Source organism: Xiphias gladius, chromosome 7 (genome assembly GCF_016859285.1).
Source record: "Xiphias gladius isolate SHS-SW01 ecotype Sanya breed wild chromosome 7, ASM1685928v1, whole genome shotgun sequence".
In the NCBI taxonomy this organism is placed as follows: domain Eukaryota; kingdom Metazoa; phylum Chordata; class Actinopteri; order Istiophoriformes; family Xiphiidae; genus Xiphias; species Xiphias gladius.
The window spans coordinates 8504195-8519340 of record NC_053406.1 but is presented as its reverse complement, the minus strand read 5'-3'; positions in this window follow the sequence as shown (position 1 = coordinate 8519340).

Genomic DNA, 15146 nt, shown 5'->3' with positions numbered 1-15146 from the left:
GTCTTCCGTCACTGAAGACTCTGACTCCCAACAGATGCTCCCATATGTATTATAGTCACAACATTTCAAGCAGGCTCTACGTTGCTGTGAGCAATTCAATGATAACATCTACTGTCAGAATTGTTCATCACAATAGTGGGGCCTTGCCGAATGGGCACCCACAATTGACGTTCTTCTGAAAAATCCTCTTTGTGACAGCAGAACTGATTGGTGGAAGATTGCCAAGAAAAAGCTTTTTTAAGTTACCCATCAAGATTTCTGAAACTTGTTAGATGTTTTAATTCTGTGTGTTGGACTTTATTTGGTTCTCCAAAGGTCTTATCATGATCTTAAAAACCGATACTTCGTCATTTATGATGAATCACTATATCCTTCTGATTTCATGTGAGCTTTTTGCTGTATCAAACTTTGCTGTAAAAATGATCAATATGATGCAGTTTCTTTAAGGCTTCTTTCCCATGTTCCTATGACAATTCCAGTAAAATAAATTCTCATTCATTAATCCATACAAGTTGTCAGTGCATACCCAGCATGATGCTTTACAGACTTTTATTAATTTTTCAGTAGTCCTCTCTAAGTTTGAGACCTATCGATTCTTGTTCCCACATCTAAAGTTATGCAGCATAATAGTAATTGAAAAAAGAGACTGATTTACATTTAAATTGAAAATCACAATCTTTCTAATAATGATGTGCTCTAATCCACCTTCAACTATCATCCAAGGAGGTTAAATTGTGAAATATTACATGCACTAGTCAGAAGATCCCATTCTTTGAGTGTCTCCTGGGAACTAAACCCTATTCTTGGTAGTTTCTTTCCTTCTTTGAAGATAGGGGAGGAGGAGGAATAGAATTGGGAGGTGTGGCAGGGAGTTCACACAATCTTTTTTAGGTTCCCCTACACATTGCAAGACACAGTGAATTTAATACCTTCTTTTATCTGTTGTGCATGTAGCAGTGAAAGGGAGGAGTTGCAAATGTCAAGTCTTTATACTCAGGTAGTATTCACTGTGGTGTCTTTACACGCTTTGGTGATTTATTTCCAAGTGCATGTGGGTGCTAATGGGTAATTCTTTTTCAGTTTGGATTAATAAACACATTTAAACAACTGTGATTCCTGCCTATTGGTTAATGTAGTTTTAAACTGCCAACAACAATATATAACAAGTGAAGGTTTATATAGTATGTCTTAATACTATTTACATGTTTAGCAAGGAAAACTGGTCTTCATTGAAGTGTGTTTTAGAGATGGATATTTTAGCTAACTGACTGTTTACATTCAGTGTAAATCAAGCCGGGATCATTTTGAATGTAAAAGGGACATTCCATACAAATGAGCAGTAGAGACACACATTCAGTTAGAACAGTTCCAGTGGTTTTGCTGCTACAGTTTGACATGTTGTCAGTTCACTAACTTATCTACTTGCGCCACAGTTACATATTCTCATATCACGAGTAAACACTTCAGCGTTTTAGAGTAATACCAGAAGTGAACACACCTTACTAGAGGACTTGCTTGTTGTGCCCCTTCAGTCTTGTTCCACTTGCTCTCTGTCAGGTTGCCTGTTGATGATGGAGTTGATGTAATTTAGGCAACTGGCTCAAGAGAATCTTGGAAATGTAGGGAAACTCAAGGTGCCATGATCCTGCAATGACCACCTGTGACCACAGTGGCTGCTGTTCAGCAAAAGTTACACGCGTTCAGTTTCAGAGTAGAATTGACAACAACAAAAGCACCTTAATGCGGATGGTGGTGGAATGGCTGGGAGCTGTCTTATCATTTTTTGGTTTACAAACACTTAAATCGTGCATTACCAGGTGAAGAGGTGTGGGTGAAAAGATGAACCGTCATGTCAGAAGATATGTGGTCTTAGACTCTCCGTTATCACTTAGTTTGTTATTAACATAAATTTGCGGTGCACCTCGGTGGTTCCCTGTCTCTAGCCAAAAGCACACTGGGATAGATTCCCTGCAGAAAACCTAAACAGGAAATATGTATGTAGAAAATAGATGAATCAATAATTGGATGAATTAATAGACGGTTAGATGGGGACAAACGGATAAAAAGTGTGGGTATTTTTATTCCTCAGTGGATGAAAGCTTTTGATTCTGGTGACCACTGTGACCTCAAGCTGAGCTACATTACTACTTTGTCTTGTACTCAGTGTGAAAGTGGAGTTCTTTGTTCGTTATTATGATCACAAATTGAGAGAGAAGCTTCTACCACATACTGTACATGGTGCATGTGCAGCATGCACATTAAACAACTGCACAGGCTTAATTAATGAAGCAGAGAAGTATCCATTATCTTGTCTGTGATGTATAATGTATGCACGTCAGAAGATTTGGCACTACCATCTGCCAGTTTTTAATAAGAAATGTACAAGTAATACACAGAAATTTGAAAGTTAAGTAACCAAGTTTAGTTAGTTAGTTAGTTTGAATCATTTTATATTATTGCTATGTTTTATGTCACCTATCTCAGAATAAATACACTAATACACTATAGCATCTACTGCAACAGCTCTTCAATCATTATTGGGTTATTACATCATGAAATATAGCAAATAGTAAAACTGTACAGGAGAGACCAGCTACCAAGTTTTTTTTTTTTTCGTTTTACTTCACCCACAACCTAACCTAACCCTACAACCCATTAATATAGCCTACAGTAAAACCACCCACACATATTAGCATTTCAGTCACAGGCAAAAACCACACAGGCTGTAAAAACATGCGCCTCAACAGCTTGCCTCCAATGGCATCGGCTCAAATCAATACAAAGTTCAATAGCCTTGATTTAAGATCTGTGTGCTGTTGCTTCCAACATTCCCTCTAACTGCATGACATTGCCTATCTTATAGCATAATGAATGAATTTTGTATTCTATCCCTGTACATAACCTCTAAATCTTCATATGATGATAAAAAAAAACAACCCTGAAAAGTCATGTTAAGCATGATGATCAGTGAGCAGTGATTCAAATTCGAGTTGCCACCATAAGTATGCATGTAGCTGTTGCTGGTGAGGAGAGCAGGAGGAAGACAATAGGGTAAAAAGAACCTTCTTGACCTGCCAGGAGAAAAGCAAACAGGTCCAAACTTTGATTACCCGTTATTTCACGAGGTGTAACAACTTCTCTTCACCCACTCATGCACCAAGAGGGTTACCAGATCCAGACAGAAACAGGCTTCATTGAGCGAAAGCAATCATTCAAGTTATGGAATCGTGTCCTATTATTCTAACCCTTGACTTCAAAGGCTTTATTAGGCATTCACTTTCAAGCTGCTTTCACAAAAAGATATGACAGTCTAGCTGGAATTCCCATTGATACTATATTACACTGGGCAAGACAAAAACATGTTTGTAAAGCATAATTTATATAATAGTTAATATGTTTTGCATAGCACATATGGAAATTTTACTGAATATTCTAAATCAAAAGAGAGTGATACACATTGCAAGTTTCAGGAATATATAGTGCAGTTTGTAAGTTTTAAGACAGTATTATGTTTTTCATTGTTTTGACTCTCTTCCACCACACTGGATTTCGCTTGAAATCACAGTGACTACGAGGTTAAAGTGCTGACTTTTAGCAGGTGTTCACAGCCATTCTGGGTGAGGGGTGTGAGGCGCAGCCCCTTTTACCCTTGGGGAACATGTTTATAATAAAGGCAGCAATTTCTACGTAGTTCTTAGAATGTGGATGGAAAGAACCTCAAATTAAACCTGTAAGGCAGCAAAACTGCCTGTTCTGATCCGTGGGGTTCTGGATAGTTCACTGCCGCTTTAGAAACAATGTTGTAAACAATGTCAAGAGCCCATGCTTCTACCGAGCTGTCATCTTTATGTCCAGTGGACAGCTACAGGGTTATGGTTGCAGTAGAAGGGACCACTTTGCCTGTGTGTAGCTACATTTTTTCTTCTTTCTGCTCACAAACCTTAGCTAACTTAACTTTAACCCACATAGCTTCTGGGGTGTTTTATTTTAAAGTCTAGTCGCTCAAGTTTACTGTTGACCATAGGATGTAATATCAGCGTCACTTACACACATGTAAACAATATATATTTCAAGTAGTGTAACATGTAGAGGAAGCAATAGGCAACGCTGACAATTGTAGCTCATAATATTTTTCCTCTTAAATTAATATTGAGCCAAATACAGTAACTCCTAAATGCTCATCCACAGGAAAGCTAGATGTGTTGATTTGATTCTATGTTTCATCATAGTCCATATCACTGTCACTGTAAACAAAAGAGAATAGAGGGGCACCAGGCTCAATGAACATGCACTCCTAACACTGCTCGTTCCACATAAATCAAAAGAAATCAATGCCAGATTGAGGATTGTGGCCTCTGTTGTGCAAATGAAGCCTGGCTCCTGAATAAGATAATAAATCCCTGCCACATTATTTCAGCTTTTGATAAATGGAGCAACATGGTGGGGGGATGAGTGGGTGGGTGGTTGGGGGTGGGTGCTGCAAGTGGGAGCAGGGGGCATGCATCTGACTGTGAAAACCTCTAATAAAACATGAGGAAATCCTTTGATACAACAACACCACACTTCAATTGCTATACTGTGTATCACAGATCAAGTACAATGTCTAAAAATGTTTGTATTTATGATTATTAATCTCTGATATATAAATTTCAAAATTACATCATTGTTAATTGGGTTTGATAGAGGAGACCGGTCCAGTCATGTCTTTGATGTTGCTCAGCTGTGCATAGCCCATTAGGATAGCCAGAGCTTCAGTCAGGAGTAGGCCAAACAGTGTGAGAGGTTTGCTATCAAAAGCCAGGCAGGTTTTAGCCTCTCACAGATGTGGGATCAGTGTCAGATGCAAGCTATGCCAGAGGGTTGGATTGGTGCAAGCGAGGAAATGACTTGACTCTCCTGGCCCCAGTATGTCTTTGTACCCCGGGCCCCAGGGTAAGTGATGACAGGAATACAGAAAACTCCTCTCTAGTACATGCCACCAACCACCCCTGCATCCATTCCACCATAAGGCTCTCTGCACCTCTTGATTGCTGCCCGAGACCATTAGATCACCTTTAGTTCCATCCATGCTGTTGCCCGGCATGTCCTCTCCTTCACCCAACACCACTGCTGCACTCAGCCAGAGGAAAGTAATGAATCAGAACCTTATTCCATTTTCATTTGCAAGATCAAGACTACTTTCCGAGATTTGAATTTCACAACATATATGAGGCGGAGCCATAGTATAGGTGTATTTTCTGTAAAGGCTGTGCACAAGCTCCTGTATACATTCATAAAATAACTTTAACTTAGAGTAACTAAGTCACCACTAAATTGCCAAACACTGCTACAAAAGTGGGTCAAATTAAGTTACATTCATACACTCTTTAAATCTAATATCACTCTCTTTAGAGTAAAGTCCTGTTCCACAAGGTGTTTACATTATATTGCCCTCCACCTGTATATGGTTAGCAAGGGTTTGTGGGTGTACTTACATTCGGTCTAAATGCATCATCTACAACACTCAGTAAGTGAGCTCTAACACATTGTCTGCAGGCTGAATTGGTATGCAGGGTTAATACTGCTGAGTTTTGTTGATCCCTCAAAGCCCCCCACCACTGTTATCAGCAGTCACTCAATAGTGCTACCACTGTCAAATTCCAAGAGCTGTGAAATCACTGGAAGTTCACAACAGAAGCGGCTGCCATGTTTATTTCACTGTATCCCTTCACTCCACCCATCCTTACACATCTATTCTACACAGAAATGTTTGCCTCAGAGGCCTTACTGTTGAAAAGCCTCTACTGTTTCTGCTGTCTCTCACTTTGATTTGGGCACTTAGCATTCAGCAGAAGGTTAGGCAAGAGGGGATTGTTGTACCTTGCACAAATATTGACAAGTGCTATTGTAGTTCTATAAGCCTCATGATTTGCATACACATGGGAAGATATATTACACACAGAGCACAAAGACATGGATGCCAAAATTAATTCATTTCAGGCAGAGGGTGACACAAGTGATTTAAAGTCTAGTTTAAAGTGTAAAGCATAGTATTAAAGTTGTAATATATATACATATAAATATATATATATATACATATATATATATATATATATATATATATATATGTATTCATGATTTACATTTTTTTCCCAATTTGTACTAACTTCAGCTACTCTGTCACGTTGTTTCCTGATCGTGCCCTTACTATTGCCCACTAGTGCCCACAGTGTTATGGGTCATTATCTAGGTCTCATAATAAAAAGGTCCTTAGCACTGTCAAAAGCTTCTTGCTATGGCTACATCTTATGAATTCCAAAGACTTTTTCCCATCATTTTCATTTGCTGTTCCCCTTCCCACCTCTCCTTCTTTGACATCCACCCCCAAATCATCTTCTTCCACCACACAAACTGCCACCCTTATTCCCTTTGCCTGTCTCCTCCTTCCATCCAGCTTCTAATAGGCCCAAATAGAGAGTGACAACTTTTCCTGTTCCTCTACAACATTCATGATTAATGTTTTATTAAACATGGATTTTTAAAACATTCTGCTCCCCGGGGCTTTCTTCTACACTAAAATAAATTAATAAATGAGCCAAGTGCACACAACCACTGAGTAGCATTGCTTTTTCCATGCCATTCTTTCTTATCGCTCAAATAATGGTCATTGTTTATGGCACCACTGCACTCAAAGGTGCTTTCAGCAGAAGACTATAAAGTGAGCCAGTGTTTTACCAACTTTTATGTGTTGTCTAAATGTTGTATCTTGTTTTGTCAAGGACTGGGGGGGGGGCAAATACTGTTTTATTAGAACTATTTAGAAAACATTATATACTTCATACAGTCAAAACAATAGGGATATGGTAGCCTAACCCACTATGGCACATAATGCTGAACAAACAATTACTGTAAGCTCTGTGTATTGATGCTGTATAGTCTTATTGCACAACGGAAGTGGCTAAAGGTTTCCCGAATAATATAGGAGAAGAAAACACAAGGAGGCAGATGAATGAAGCATTTATTATAAAGAAAAACATTGCTGCTTCAATGAAGGCTTTGCAATATGTAATATGCTGTATGTAACAATGGCAAAAGAAGGAAGAGGAGACAGAGTTGGTTTTAAACTCATCTTCAGTCTGACTCCATGACTTCAATCTGTCGATATGTCATACTGGGTCATTGTGCTGCAAGAAATGACTTTCAACACTCTGTAAGGCATAATATTTATAACTGATGGCCAGACTTGAAGTGAAGGAACCAAAAATGTGAACCGTCTCATGTCTGTGCTTCCTAAACAAGCCAGTCTGGCATTTCTTCCGACAATCCGTCTACACAAATAAATCTAAGCTGTACAATATAGGAGACATTCAAAGACTGTGTTTAGAGAGTGTTCATGGTCATTGTATAGAGAATAGTTGTCAGTTTCCTGCCAGGCCTGTACAGTGAATTGTATTATCTCAGTAACATTCACATCCACAGCTGAAAAGGCCAGCCATAAAGTGATGATCAAGTATACTGGCTCTATTTGAAGCCAGTGACCTGTGATCTTGAGAATTATTGGCCCTACTGGAGTTTGCCAGCTCTGCAATTAACTGTGCAGAACAGAGTGACTTTAAAGGTTAGTCTCAAAACCTATCCACTGAGTTTGATTGATGCATAATTCTGTCATCTAGAGAGTACTTGTAGTTTTTCCTGTTGTATTGAAGAAAAACGTTAAAGAGGTCATAAAACTGTGCTCTGTCTGCTTATTAGTGCAAAAGAATGACTCCACATCTGCTACATTTATATTCTTGCCTATAAATGTGATGAGAAAATATGAATTAGGGGTGAATTATGTGTAGCATGTAGAATTTGATTTTTTAAGGAGTCACTGACATTGGTACATTATTTAATGGGAGATTATAAAATTACTGAACATGGCTTTTGAGAGGTGATATTGTTCACAGAGACACAAAAAGTTGTTATATAAACAATGCAAATATTCCATTATGTTCAATATAATCCCCATTTTACAATGTCATGTTAGGTCTCATGGAATACCATCTACAGGAGGAAACCTGTATAACAAAAACAATCGGACTGTATGGGAACGCTATGCATTCCCACGCAAAGCGACTGCTTACTCTCACTAAGAAAAGAACATTAATGCAGAGGGTACACATCGCATTGTGTCCACTCATTTATTTCTTGCATCTTTTTTACAGATTAATGCAGCTTGCCAAGGGGGGCGGGCATATTAGAATTTGAAGCTGTTGATCAACACCACCTTATCTGCTGTGGTGCATCTGTTTTTCTTCCTTTTCTACTTACAGCTCCCGTTTCTGTCTTGTGATCACAAAGCCTGTAATGAGAAAAATCCCATATTAGTTACTGCAGGGAGGTCATGTTGGTGTGTAATACTTAGAAGTGAGAGTGCCACTTGTACCCAATAAGTGTGGGTACTGAAAAGTACTGACTTGCTGACAAGTTTAAAAGAAAGTGTGAACAGCATGCACACATAAAAAAATCTGAGTATTAAAATTCTCTAATAAGAATGAATAAATGTAGAGAAGTTTGCATGTAACACTCCTCAGAAATGGCCATATTTACCCTGGAGACTCCATTAGAGGCTATGAAGCATTGTTAATGTTTGAAAGCAGATGTCTTACAATGGCAGACAGTCTCTTAGTGCTCTCGCTGTGCTGGGATATGGGAGTGTGTCATGAACAAAGAATCCCTATTTAGCTAATATGGTCTTTCTGCAGCTGTTAACTGGAGTTTAATAATGGTCCACACAATGAGCATCCTTGCAAAGTATCACAGTTAATGGACCCCGACTGCATCCAAAAGCAGTTTCTTCAGTGAATCAATGAAAGCTGAAAGAGTGCATCATCACATTGAAACATGCACTCATCTCCCTGCACAAACGACTGAATGAATGTTAAACATGTTATTTCCCCTCTATTTGAGAAGCACACATCTGTTTGTCTTTCATACTTGACTTCCATGTTGCTATTTGGTCTTAATAGCAGCAGTTCATAGAAAAGGCAACAAAGCTTGTTGGTTACCTGAATGACGGCACAAAGAATATTTAAATGGTTTTTGGTTATGAAATAATAAAATGTCACATAGACATGATCTTTTGAATAACTTCGGCAGCATCAATAATGCAAGTGTACAGAAGTTGAAACAGTGGCATGCTGCAATAATAAGGAAACTCACTAGGCCTCTTTGAATGGTTTGGATGACACACATCATCTTTAGTCAGTCAACTACCGAATAAATCTATTTGCAACCAACTCCTTCACTGTATTTTATGCAGTAACAGTTATGCGGTAATATTATTTTAATCTGTGTGACTGGCATTTAATTGCATTTCTGTGTTAATATTTTCCTTCTGTCTTTTCGTGCTCTCACATTCTATCTGAATTTCTTCTGTTGCTCTGATAATTGGAAAAAGCAGTGCGATGTCAATTTTTGACGATCCAATGAGGCGACCAAATTATGTTAATGTTGAGTTGACAAATGAAATATCTACACTCAGTGTCAGATACTGCTTCATAGTCCTGTAATCAGAAAAACATGTGTGATAACAGTGAAGACTGTAAAGCACTGTATGTGCAGCCGAAAAATAAAGAGAAAATAGAAAAAACAAGCTGTATATCTGCCAGCAGCACTTCATATAAGCAAATATACAGCAAGTGCAAAATTGATTAAAATGCTGAAGGTAGATACTGTATATTGGTGTAAGTTCAGTGCAGCAGTGAATGAAATTGCTGCAAATTGGATTTTGTGCAGCAAACAATGAGATTAAGGGCTGGGTCTACTAAGAGAAGCTTTAAAGAGAAAAAATTTGCAGAGATATGCTTACAATAGTTAATGCTCATTGCTAGGCATAATAACATTTTTTTCTCCATGCTGTATAACCTGTTTCTGATTTAATATAATAATAAACCATTTAAAGACAGTCAAATGAAATAGTAGTGAACGGCTTTACAGGAAAAACTAACAAACAAACAAAAAAGAACAAAAACTAAAACATGAAAGGCCTTAGGTTTTTGTGGAAAGTTAGTCTTTGAAAAAAATTGACTTTGTATTCAAAACTCCAGGAAAAACATAAAATTGTGGATTTTATAACTAAATGGGTGTTATGATAATGTTTTTGGCATTTAAGTATAGTTTGGTTGTCATAGACATACTGTACATATCAAGCAACAAACCAAATGAAAGGAAAACCCAGAATGAATTAGTGAAGAAAAAAAAACAATGCAGATGTTTCCATATGGGGCATGAGGGGTTACTGAATGGTTTGATTAGTATGAAAATTAAATGACTCATTCATAAGCTATGGCCCTTGCAGTCAGTCTAGGTTATTTTAGACCAACTTGTTAGCTCCATCATCAAATAATCAAATGATGGAATATATTTTGGAAGAATGCTTTTCATCCCTCAAGTAGAATTTCGGAGACGTGGACCTTGAATCTTTTCTAAGGTACACAGAGGCTGTTATGGTGGCTGTTGGTGGATCAAGGACTTATTAAGACGTGTTGTTTCCCTGAAATGAAGAATTGATACTATACTGTAACAATTATATGGCCATTTTGTGCCATAGTACGGTAAAAGTAAATGCAGTTTTGCATGAGTCAAACCTTTTCTTTGTGGGATTTCCTGTTATTTTTCAGTCCTCAACCTTAGCCAAGTTGCATGGTGAATCTTTAAGATAATTCTACAGAATTTCTATAAGATTCAAGCTTGGGCTTTGGCTTAAACATGCAGCAAGCCTAAATAAATGCCCTTGGTGCTCTAATACAGGTTGTCCCCTCATGAACTTACCTGTATTTGGCTTCTTTCATTATGGCCACTATTGTTAATGTTGCCCCATTCTCTGTCCTTAGAGGCAGACACCACTTCAGGTGAATGGTTTCAAACATAGCACTCTCCAATATAATTTTTTTAGTTATACTTTTAGTTATAGAGTTTTAGTTAGCAAAAGTCAAGATTTACCTACTTTACTTAGGAAAATGGCTTACTTTGCAAATTATTCAAGAAACTCTGTTGTGTCTGACTTGATCTTGGTTTCTGAACAAGATCTATGTTGCAGAGGTCAGTTCGGTCAGATGAAGAGCTTTGCTAAGAGTCTGGGTAGTTCCATATTTCTGGCCACTTCCTAATGACAGATCCTTCTGTGTTTGTGTGATCTCCATAACAGTTCAGCAAATGTTTGATAGCTTCTCCCAAAGTATTACTTGACAAGTTGGTCCTTACATTTTACAAACTGTACCAAACTGTGAATTGTGAAGTTTGGTCATGGTCTGGTCCTTGCAACTGAACTGGGTGATCTACAATCAGTGAATTGTAAATATCTAGATTACATTCAAAGAAATTGACGGTTATTTTTATCTTGTGTATTATGAAAAAGCCAATATCTTCTTAATTATAGATTGCTTCCAAATAGTCTAAAATGTTTATTTCATTTAGAATTAACTATCACCTAAAAATGTAAATGTGTATTTTACCTGCAATTCTTTTCTCTTTCCTTTCATATTGAAAACTGTTTAATAGTCCCATGGACATTAGTGTTGCAAATACCTACATATACCTAGCCACAAAAGATTTTCATGTATATTTTTATTTCCATCTTTGACATTAAAAAAAAATCCTTTAATTTACCAGGATGTTAAAAATAATCATTCAGACACATTTTCAAAGAATACATACAGCGCACTGATGACAAAACATTAATGTCACAGATGAAAACAGTTGCTTAGTATAAGAAGTAAAATCACTAACACATCATATGGATCACTTGCCACTGGGAATGTGACATTTCCAATTATATTGACTTTTATTTCATTATAATCTATTTCTACACTATTGATTTACATCAACTGTTAATACATTATGTTTTCCATTAATTCAAATAATGAAATTTCCGCCTCCTGCAAAAAAAAAAAAAAAAAAAATGATGTGTGTGTGTGTGTGTATGTGTGTGTGTGTCTGAGTGTGTGTTGGGGGTGGAAGTTACAGGAACACAATTGTGAAAGAGGGGCCAGGAAAATAACAACTCCAATGTTTATGCTATGTCTGAGTCTCAGCATCTAGAGTTAGGTCCATAATTATTTGGACAGTGTCACAATTTTTGTAATTTTCCCTCTGTACATCATCCACAATAGATTTGAAACCATCAAGATTTGATTGCGATTGAAGTGTAGACTTTCAGCTTTAATTCAAGGGGTTTATCAAAAATTTTGCATTTACCTTTGAGGAATTACAGCCATTTTATACATAGTCACTCATTTTCAGAGGCTCAAAAGTGAACTGACAATTGACAACTGATCAGCCAGTTGTGGTCTGTTCCCATGTTATTATTATTAATGTAAATTAAGCAGTTTTATCTGTTTAATTTGTTGTGAATTTGTCTGGAGTTGATTCCAAGGGTTGAATTTCCAAAGGGGTATCAATGCAAGTGAAGGGGGCTTTATTAGGTTGAAGAAATAAAACAAACCTATCAGACTGATGGCAGAAACTTTAGGAGTGGCCAAATCGACAAGCTGGTACATTCTTAAAAAGAAGGAATGCACTGGCGAGTTCAGCAACACCCAAAGACCTGGAAGACCATGGAAGAAAACTAAAGTGGATGATTGCAGAATTTTTTCCTTGGTGAAGAAAAACCTCGTGATAACATCTAGTCAGGTCATGAACACTCTCGAGGAGGTAGGCGTATCATTGTCAAAGTCTACAATCAAGAGACACCTTCATGAATGTAAATACAGAGGGTTTACCACAAGATGCAAACCACTGGTAACACTCAAGAACAGAAAGGCCAGATTAGACTTTACTAGAAAACATCTAAAGAGCCTATCCAGTGCGTCCAGTTCTGCAACAAGATTCTTTGAACAGATGAAACCAAGATTAACTTGTACCAGAATGATGGGAAGAGAAGCGTACGGAGAAGGAAAGGAACGGCTCATGATCTAAAGCACGCCACATCATCTGTTAAAAATGGTGGAGGCACTGTTATGTCATGGGCATTTATGGCTGCCAATGGAACTGGGTCACTAGTGTTTACTGATGATGTGACTGCTGATAGAAGTAGCAGGATGAATTCTGAACCGTATTGGGCTTTACTATCTGCAAATGCTGAATAACTGATAGGACGGTGCTTCACAGTACAGATGGATAATGACCCAAAACATACTGCGCAAGCAACCCAAGAACCTCTCAAGGCAAATAAATTGAATATTCTTCAATGGCCAAGTCAGTCACCTGACTTCAACCCAACTGAGGATGCTTTTCACTTTCTGAAGAAAAAAATTAGGGCAGAAAGACCCACAAACAAGCAGCAACTGAAGGCGTGGCAAAGCATCTTAGGGGAGGAAACTCAACATTTGGTGATGTCCATGAGTTCCAGTCTTCGGGCAGTCACTGATGGCAAAGGATTTTCATCCAAGTTTTAAAAATAGTTATGTTGGTTTATTGAATTACTTTTGAGCCTCTGAAAAAGAGGGGCTATGTATAAAAATGTCTGTAATTCCTAAACAGTTGATGTGATTTTGTTGTTACACCCCTTCAATTAAAGCTGAAACTCTACACTTTGATCGCATCTTGATTGTTACAAATCCATTGTGGTGGTGTAAAGAGGCAAATTACAAAAAAAATGTGTCACTTTCCAAATACTTACATACCTAACCATCCATCAATTTTATTTTTCAACTCAAAATATGTGCATATTTTGCTCCACATTTTCCATCAGTTGAATCAAATGTGAAGAAGTCATTGACATCTTTTATGATCGAAATACTGTACATAAACAGACTGATCTGAGGACATTTGATATAATAGCAAATAGTCAGTTAAGTAAAAACATGTCTATATATTATACACTTTCAGTGTTTGCTCTACTTACTGTTTGAACAGTTGTCTAGTCAGTTTTAGCCAAACTAACAGGTTGAAATTTTTTTTTTTAACCACAAATTTGCGAATGTTCTTAACATGATTCATTATGCTCTGTAATTAACTTCCACTATAAGTTGTCCTGAATTACTTACTGCAAATCCTTCCCTTTCCATTTTAATTAACCAGGGCCAAAAGAGAAAGTGGGAAAGTGAAGGAGGGGAAAAATGAGGCTGAAAGAATGAAAGAGATCAGGCCTTAAGTAACTGGCAGCTGCTTTGACAGAAAATTAGATTAATTTTCTACTGAGAGCAATCACTATGATTTGAACTGATTAGTGCTACGAAGACTTCGGAGGAAGCATCAGTTGGCTTCAAAAGTACTTGATGTGTGCAATAAGATGTGCAGCACACATACCCAGCTAAATCAAACAGATGCTTTTCTGTGTATGGCATCTGTCATGCTTCTGGATTTTCCATGTAAAACCAGCTATTGTTTCTCTGAATGTCCCCCACCTCTTAAACATGGATGAATGATTAAAATAGTTATGGTGTCGTTCTTGTGAATGGCTGTGCTCTTATGTGGTCAGGGCTAACGTTATTCTTACTTTACTAAATGGTCTCCAAGTCAGACACATTAAAGCATCTAAAAATAGTAATGATCAACAAATTAATCACTGCTCTAAATTACTGGTCATGAACTGCGTTGGATCATACATTAATACAAATTGAAAATGATCATTATGTCATTATTTTTAATGAGAGATGAGTTTATCATGCATTGTAGAAGACACACCTTATAGCCTAGACATTTTTCACAGCAGATATTTTGCTGCTAAATTTTTTTTTTTTTTTTGGGTCTGCTACAGCACACATATGTGCTTCAGTAAATCACATCCTATGCTCTCCTTTGAGAAAAAAAAATACAAAAAAAAGTATAGGGGACAAATTAATATTTTATTTATTATATATAACAGTGACAACAGAGGTGCCAGATATTTCAACCAATCAAGAGTGCGTAGTGAGAGAGCACTGATACTGGAGTGGTAATAAAATGGCCATTAAGTCTGTATATCAAGCTGTAAGACCAATAACATGATTCAATAGCTGTTTGTCATTGTCTGTAATTTACTTAATTGGAAATAAAACTATGAGTGTAATTATTGTCATCCATAGATGTATTTTCATTTTATAGATGCCAGTACTAAGAATTGACCCCAGTTTTTCTAGGTGAATAGTGTGTACAGTAATTCAAAAATGTTCACTTTTGAAACCATAAAGCAAAAAGTGCACACA